Genomic DNA, 6649 nt, shown 5'->3' on the forward strand with positions numbered 1-6649 from the left:
ATGTTGGTTTGACATCTTAAACTAACGCCGATTTAACGTTAATCTCTGATGTTACATAGACGTTGATTAAAGGTTAGACTCCCATCGTTGGATACCAGTTGTATTTTCGTTGTAAATGAAAGTTTGTCTGACGTCATAACCTAACGTTGGTTAGACATCGTAACCTGATGTTGGTTTGACATCTTAAACTAACGTCGATTTAACGTTAATCTCTGATGTTATATAGACATTGATTAAAGGTTAGACTCCCAACGTTGGATACCAGTTGTATTTTCGTTGTGAATGAAAGTTTGTCTGACATCATGACCTAACGTTGGTTAGACGTCATAACCTGATGTTGGTTTGACATCTTAAACTAATGTTGATTTAATGTTAATCTCTGATGTTACGTAAACGTTGATTAAAGGTTAGACTCCCAACGTTGGATGTTGAAAAAGAAAGTTTGTCTGACGTCATAACCTAACGTTGGTTAGACGACATAACCCGATGTTGGTTTGATGTCATAACCTGATGTTGGTTTGACATCTTAAACTAACGTTGATTTAAAGCCATACTGTGTAAGTTGCCCAACTAGTGGTCATTAGCCCTATAGCAAACCGCGGTCGCGTCCGCGTCTTTCGTCCGTTTTTCGTACCTTCAGACCCCCGCGTCTGCCTCCACCTCGCTGAGATCTATCTTTTAAGGGGTCCCTTGTTCCTGTGCGTTCAGTAATTCCAGAGATACGGACTCCTTCACCCTGCCTGGTAGACGAAATTACCTAGAGAAGGGATGGTACAAACGGGCGACAACAAATATGGCTGCCATAGCGACCCCACTTCAAGATGCGCTGTGATTGGCCGGCAGTTGTATAACCCTCGCTGTGATTGGCCGGTAGTGTGATGACGCAATTTTGGCGCGAGATCCGGTCCACGGCAAGGATCTCAGTTTACATATAGAGAAGGCTTTACAGGCTGAAATTCACGGCGCGGATCTTCTAAAACTTTTGTGATTTAATAGTTAGGAGAATTTTAAGATTTGTTTTATAAAAAAAGTTACATAGTACAACTTTAATGTCAATCACTGATGTTACTTAGACGTTGATTAAAGGTTAGACTTCCAACGTTGGATACCGGTTGTATTTTGGTTGAAAATCAAAGTTTGATTGACGTCATAACATAACATTTGTTTGATGTCAATCTCTAATGTTATGTAGACGTTGATTAAAGGTTAGACTCCCAACGTTGGGTTTTTAAGTTTGATTGACGTCATGACCCAACATTGGTTTGATGTCAATCTCTGATGTCATGTAGACATTGATTAAAGGTTAGACTCCCAATGTATTTTTGTTGAAAAGTAAATCGGATTGACGTCATAAGGCAAACATTGATTTGATGTAAGCATCTGATGTTATCTTGACATTGAATTTTGGTTGGTCTCCTAACGTTGGATAAAAGTTATTTTAGTTGAATAAAATTGGACTGACATAATCCAACGTCAGCTTGATGTTAATCTCAGATGTTATGTAGACGATTACTGGTTCAACTCCAAATTTGGATACAAGTTCTAATTTGGTTAAATGAACATAACCCAACGTTGGCAAGACGTCATCCTCCAATGTTGGTTAGACATGTAAGCAAGAGGTGCATTGCTGTCAAAACCCAACATTAGGTTGACATCAATGACCAAAGTTGGAAATGCAAAAGGGGGCGTGAAAACCAACGCTAACATCACATCAACTTCCAGACATATGACAGTATGACACCAAATTGTGTCAAGTACTGAATAGTGAATAGAGGGTAGCTCACACAGCAGTCACTAGGTCTGATTAAGCTTGATCCAGAAAAGAACATAACAGTTCACCTTTTTTTTACCTTAACACTGGACAAATAAAGAAATACATGAAATAATAGCACAGCCTACCTCAGAGAGAACTTCCAGACAGTTTCCTTTTTACTTGCATATGTCCCACAACAACAACAAAATTATTAATAAAATATATTCCGGTGTGTTCACAACAAAAATATAATAATTAAAAAATATAATCCAGTGAGTTCACAACAACAACAAAAATTATTTAAAAAAATATATTCCGGTGAGTTCACAACTACAAAAAATAATTTAAAAAATGTATTCCGGTGAGTTGCCAGATTAAACTGTAGGTCCAAACAGAACTACCAAGATCCCCCAGAATTCACAGTGTCAGTTCAATCAGTTCTGAGTGCATGCGTTTGTGTCCCCCGCTGCCTCCTCTTGCCTGCATGTCCAGTGAGCTACCAGGTTTTAGGTCCAACCAGAACTAATTCAAGTTATATCAGTCCATAGTGTCCCTCTTGAAATGGACAGTTCCCCTGTGTCTCCCGCCTCTGCTGCTTTAGGTTGTCCTCTGCTTCTGGGTTGAACGTCATGACGGCATCTGTAGAAAAAGAGAATACAAAATATGTAACATGCTGTCATAACCTTACACCACCACATTGTCATGTTTTGCAAATTAAATTATTTACAGGTGTGTCTACAAGGTCACAATGCATACAAAAACTTGAAAACTTCACATCATGTTCACCCTCATAACCTTAAAATAACAAGAGTTCAGTTGGTTAAGCAGGCCCTCACCCAGAAGAATTAAATTGTAAGACACTGAAAACCACAGAACACCCAAACCTTATACTGTGTTATGCTGTGCATTACTTCTTACTTACTTAAAAAGCTTGGTCACAGAGGTGCTTCTTCTCTCCATCCTCTCAACGACTGGACCCAAGCAGACACATCACGCCAGCTAAGAGAGAGAGAAGAAAGAAGGAAATAGGTTAGACCAGGGTTTCCTAAAGTGGGTGCTGTTGCACCCTAGGGTGCCTTGATGCCAGTCCAGGGGTGTCTCAGAATAATCTGATCATCAATATCACTACATCAATATCAGTTCACTAAGTAAAACTGACCTGATTTCTGAGGAGTTATTTTTCCATCTACGGCCAACTCTCTTCTGCAAAAATAGCAGATCTACAAGCTCACAACATGTCACGACGCGCTGTGAGCTTGTAGATCGGCTATTTTTGGTGAACCTTCCTCCCAGAATAGGGATGCTGGGGTTCAAGTGGTTAAACATAAAGTATAAAGTTATTTTCAGTCAGTTCTAATGGAAACTGATATTTCTCCAATGGTGTAAGATTCAAAATATTTACAGTGTACTTCAAGGGTGCTGTGGATTAAAATATTATTTACAGGGGCGAGGTGACCCGAGTCAAAAATGTTTGAAACCCCCTGGGTTAGACACCAAATCAAAGACACTTGCCATTGTATCAAAGGGAAGGACATGTTTTGCCCAATTACATTATTTACAGATTGGTGTGTGCCAATTGTCTGTCCTTGGTCAACATGAAGTTACCTTGTATTGCTCTAAAATACATCAGTCTTCTCCAAAGCCACCTTCCTTTTCCCCCTTCATGTGGTTACCGAAGAGCCTGAAGAAAAACATATTACATTTTTGTGAACAATATAGTAGGGTAAGGTTCTTTTGTAAACATGGCATATAATCTCTTGATCCCTTGTTGATCAGGTGGCCCAGGGTGGTCCGCTTTTTTAAACCCTCTACACCAAATCTGCTCAGCAACAGCAGGTCTATAAGCTACATTCATGCAAAATTGTATTTATTTATTTTTCACATAATTTTCACATATCATGACATTGTCATAAGAGGGGGTTCCAGTGGTTAAGCTGCGAAAGAATGAAAACATGCAGACAGGCCATCGCCTAGAATAATTAAACAAATAATTATGCAGACACTGAAAACCACATCACACAAGGGTTAATTCATATTGTATGTTGAAACATGCAGAGAGGGAAGCAAGCACATCTCCAAAGATTTACAGGTGCCGAACCAAGGAATATATAATATACACACCATGGAAGGAGGAGGTTCACACACTGTTCCAGAGCTCCAGTAAATAGTTTATTAGGATAGAATAATAACTATTTACCGGAGCTCTGGAACAGTGTGCGAACCTCCTCTTCTTCCATGTTGAAACATGCACTTTATACTGTGACTCATATAAAGCCTACCAAGGTCTTAAAAGCTTGGTCATCACAGAGATGTTGCTCCTCTCTCCATCCTCTATCCTGTCAACCACTGGCACCAGGTCCAAAAGGACTATCAGACACGTCACGCCACCTGAGAGAGAAAGAGAGGTTAGACACCCAATCAAAGCGTTATAATTTTCCATCGCACAACAGTTTGTAGATTGGCTATTTAGTACAAAACAATGATCAGACTACCTGGTTGTTATCTCCCAAGAGTAGAAACCACCATGTCTATCCCAAAGAAAAGAAGGGACAAGCACAGCAGACACCTGAGAGAGAGAGAGAGAGGGAGAAGTGAAAACAGACTAGTGACTAGTTCATACATGTTTGCTTCCACATAAGACAGGACTGGACACTGCGTCACAAGAACAAGCAGCCACCCAACGTACGGCACCTGAGACACAGAGAGAAAGGAAATAAAATCAGCACAAAAAGAAAGGAAACTTGACTTCGGTCCATTATCTCCCCTTTAATAATACCAATTTGTATTGTTTTATATCATTTTTATCATTGATTCGTCACCTTTACAACAAAGTACAGCTTGTAAGCATCGGGCATTCGAGGCATGAGCTACACAACCTAACGTGTGGGTAGCGCCGATCAAGGTTTTGCCAAAATGGCTTGCAATATTGTTCTGCTGGCATTTACTCTCATTGTGGGCTTCCCTGACACTGAGCTTAAAATTAACAAAGTGTAAAAATGGTCAACATGTGTTGTTTTTTCTTTTCCTTATTACTGTGGGAGAGTGCAATCATTCAATCATTAAAGGGGAGATATAATGGACCGAAGTCACAAAAATAGCTGATCTACAAGCACACACAATGTGAGGCTGTAGAATGGCTTCTCAGTTCAAATAAATCATTATTAATTAAGTAAATTACCTGGTTGGCTTAGCTCCCAGGATCACCTCATACCACCACAGAGACACCTCATGTAACAGAGAGAGAGTGAAAAAGGAAATGAATAGGTTAGATTTTATCATACTCCATCAAACAACAATGTTGCATTAGAGACAAAATTATCTACAAGAACACATTGCATAATATGAGCATGTACAGTATATTATTTAGTACTTGACTAGTTCCTGCAGTGATTGGCTGCAGTAGATTGGCATTCAGACGTGTTTGTAACACCTGTGAAGTGCAGCTTTGGCAGTACAGGGTAAGAAGAGAAGGAGAAGTCTCATGCAAAAGTCATGCTGTATTCTATATTGGATATATATATTATACCACAGGATGAAGATACCTTTTATTTTCCTATTGTGGATTACTACTGGATTTCCTGGATTAAAAAGGACTTTGCTAAAGGGTGGTAAGAGGAGACTTAACCTACCATATTGCATAGACTGGTTTTCTTTTCGACGTTGGAATTTTCTGTTGACAGAAGAAAAACAAAAGTTGAAAGACTACAAAATACATTACAAATGAGCCATGTACCACACACACACACACACACACACACACACACACACACACACACACACACACACACACACACACACACACACACACACACACTCCTGTTAATCACTTCTAGCTCTCACTCCCACTTTGAGAACCATGGCACAAAATCAGTGTTTGTCAATTATGCATTTGAGCCATGGACCACCATTTAGTGAGATTTAGCCTCTCAGTCTCATACCTAATAATTTAGGAATACAGATCATGTGTAAAAAATAATTTAGCTTGTACATTTGGTTTGATTTTACAGTAATTAAAAGATCTATAGGGGTCCATTTGGTTATCAACTCCCCATCATTTAGCTGGGGACCACCTGGAAGGCTGGAACCAACCTAACATTACTAAACAAACACTATATAAATAGCAATGATTACTGTCACAATAACACTATTTAACTGCTGAATAAATAATGGACCTTGGAAACATTATATAATGGAAACTTTTTTACAGGAATGAGGGTTCCTGTCACATATTAAAAGGGGTCTGCAGCCAAATAGTCATTTTGGATTTTGGGGTCCTTGACATGAAAAGGGCTGAAAACACTGGAGTATGAATTGTAAATAGTGAAGTTGTAAAAAGTACTGGAAGCAAAAGCAATCAATTAAAATAGCTTTACATACCTGTGTCATCTCCCTGCTCCAAAACTCCTTCTCTGTGTGCAAAAAGTCTCCATAATGTAGATTTAATCCCACAAATAGACTGGCAGCAACCTATCTTCCTGTTCAACAATCAACAGTGATTTTATTTAGTTTAGTTTTATCTTAAATCACTTTTAGACAAGCAGCTCTCAATGCTTGCTGTTGGTGACAAATGTAACTGCTGTGGGCTGTTTGGATTCAAAGTGGGGGTGTGCTCTCAGCAGAGCCAGTGGTAGCTGGCCACATCACAGTCACATGACACACAGCCAATCAGGCATTTGCAATTGCATTGTGGGCAGTGTAGTTGATTTTCAAACTGCTTTCCATAAACACACATATATTGTGTTCCTCTCTGTAACTACAAAGATGGCTCCCTTCATCTTTCATATGTTTCCTCCAAACTATAATATCCCAAAAGATAGGCATTAAAATGTGTTTTAATCAGATTTAATTACAGATGATAATTTGCTTGTATAACCAATGTCTGCCCAACATTATTTT

The 6649-nt window shown here is 39.1% G+C and overlaps 1 long non-coding RNA gene across 1 annotated transcript; it reads right to left on the bottom strand.

The window, feature by feature from the left end:
* Positions 1-1907: 1907 nt before the first annotated feature.
* Positions 1908-6331, bottom strand: LOC308285352. Its single transcript, XR_013962051.1, has 8 exons — positions 6131-6331; positions 5383-5423; positions 4932-4978; positions 4246-4319; positions 4033-4141; positions 3359-3434; positions 2676-2752; positions 1908-2392 (listed from the first exon to the last, which is right to left on the bottom strand). It is a non-coding gene; the product is annotated as an uncharacterized lncRNA (long non-coding RNA).
* Between the last annotated feature and the right edge of the window lie 318 nt (positions 6332-6649).

Source organism: Nannobrachium achirus (assembly GCF_963921795.1).
Source record: "Nannobrachium achirus genome assembly, chromosome: 5".
NCBI classification, from domain to species: Eukaryota; Metazoa; Chordata; class Actinopteri; order Myctophiformes; family Myctophidae; genus Nannobrachium; species Nannobrachium achirus.